The sequence below is a fragment of the Cryptomeria japonica genome, unplaced genomic scaffold (assembly GCF_030272615.1).
Source record: "Cryptomeria japonica unplaced genomic scaffold, Sugi_1.0 HiC_scaffold_732, whole genome shotgun sequence".
Lineage (NCBI taxonomy): Eukaryota > Viridiplantae > Streptophyta > Pinopsida > Cupressales > Cupressaceae > Cryptomeria > Cryptomeria japonica.
Window position 1 is genome coordinate 108 of NW_026729508.1, and position 2,393 is coordinate 2,500.

The following is a 2,393-nucleotide window of genomic DNA, read 5'->3' on the forward strand; positions in this document are numbered from 1 at the left end:
GTCACTGGTAGTCGCCCCAAGCGTGTCCGATGCTTGGACCATTCCTAGGCGGCCCTGAAGCCTCTTCCGTCTAGCCGTTGGGGCCTTCCCGCCCCATCCCTCGCCTCGCACCCCCGATTGCTATGCGGTGAGGCTCCTCGGCCGCCTTGGAACCATCTGTGTATCGGACGCATCGCGGGATAAGGGGTTGGCACTGGCAGTCGCCCCAAGCGCGTCCGATGCTTGGACCATTCCGAGGTGGCCCTGAAGCCTCTTCCGTCTAGCCGTTGGGGCCTTCCCGCCCCATCCCTCGCCTCGCACCCCGATTGATATGCGGTGAGGCTCCTCGGCCGCCTTGGAACTATCTGTGTATCGGACGCATCGCGGGATAAGGGGTTGGCACTGGTAGTCGTCCCAATCGCATCCGATGCTTGGACCATTCCGAGGCGGCCCTGCAGCCTCTTCCGTTTAGCCGTCGGGGCCTTCCCGCCGCATCCCTCGCCTCGCATCCCGATTCCTATGCGGTGAGTCTTCTCGGCCGCCGCGGAACTATACCTGTTATTGCTACTGCATCCTTCGGCTGGTAACCTCCTCTGCCGCCTTGGAACGTTCTCTTTGTCGGACGCGTCGCGGGATAAGGGGTTGGCACTGGTAGTCGCCCCAAGCGCGCCCGATGCATAGACCGCTCCGAGTCGACCTTGCTTTCAGCCTCTCACATGCATAGACCTCTCTGAGTCGACCCTGCAGCCTCTCACGTTTAGCCTTTGGAATCTCGCCTCACAACATGATTGCTATCCTTGATGCATCCCTTGCCTCGAGCCCTGATTGCTTTCTTGGCTGCATCCCTCCTCTCCTCACAGCCCGGTTGTCATCACTGCTTCATCCGTCGCTTCATGCATTCTGGCTGCTGGGCCCTTCCCACCGCACACCTCGATTGCTATCTCTTCTGCATCACACACCCCGATTGCTATCTCTGCTACATCCCTCGGCTCTCACTTCTGCATCCTTCGCCTCACACCTCGATTGCTATCAATGCTGCATCCGTAACCTCACACCCCGATTGCTATGCGGGGAGGCTCCTTGGCCGCCTTGGAAATTTCTGTGTGTCGGACGCACCGCGGGATAAGGGGTTGGCACTGGTAGTCGCCCCAAGTGCGCCCGATTCTTAGACCGCTTCGAGGTGACCTCGTAGCCTCTTTCGTCCAGGCTTCCTGCCTTCAACGCCCTTTTTACACCTCGATTGCTATGCGCGGGCTCGTTGGCGTCTATCACCTCTCTGCGAAGAGTGGCACGATGATTGTTGGGGTAAATCGTAGCAGTCCGATCTCTGGCCTTGGGCCATTGTGAGGGCTGATCGATTTCCTGTGCGCATCTCGTGTTCGCCCAGTAACAGACTCGACGACTTGTAATCGGTCTTGTTCCCGATTGTTCCTGGAGGTAGTCTTCGGAACTCTTGGATTTGACCTGTCACTCGAACTGTCCTCTTCCGAGGATGCTTGTGTGTGTGTGCTTGTGCCATTTCCTTGGCGGTATTAACGAGATATTAAAGAGCGGAGTGAGCGCCTCGCCCAGCTATGTTTGGGGCTCTCACTCCCTTACCCGGTGTGCGACCGCTTTGCACGTAGGTTGCGGAGCATCGCGACTCTTTCGATGTTTGGCGGTTGTCTTCCGGTGATGCGTTGGTCCCGAAGTGCACGTTACTAGCATTTCTGCCATTGTTCTCGATCTTTGGCACGTTCCTTCGTTGCAATTGGATATATATCTCCGTTTATACGCGCAGGCTTCTCCCGCCTATTCAGCGCTGTCCCACTCTCAGCACTCTCGTGGTCTCCTTGGCTTCTCTCTCCCGTGAGCGAGCTCTCTTCTCGAGTCTTTTCCATGTCCCATGGAGGTTGCCTTGCGAAATTCGGGCACACAAACGTGACCGGATAAGAGCGGAATTGCCTATGAGGAGAAGCTCACCTTAGGGAGCAGCAATGCCGAGTGTTTCGACAGAGGGTAGAGGGGGCGTTGTTTGGGCGGTTGCACAAAAGAGTGCTACGTTTGCACTGAAGGTTGCTTCTTCGTCTCCGACGAACTCTTCGAGGCAAAAAAGCTTGTTTACGGGGTCGAGGTGGGACTGTTCGTGCGAGTTGCGCCACCAAAAGTGCGTAGGGGGCATATACCTGGGAAATGGATGTCTCTGAGTGGCCTTACTCGGTCGCGTGCACGGTGCATTCTCTAACGGCAGGACTGTCGCGAGCATGTGCGGTTCGGATGTTTTCGGGTAAAGGGTTCCGTACGGGATGTTCTTCCCAGGCTCCTGTGAACCGAGACTCTGCATCGTCATGCTCCGGCTCCCGTGGGTGCTTCATGCCTCGTCGAGCTGTTTGTCGTGGACGATTAAGGCCGAGGCCTTCCTTCGAGAGGGGAAT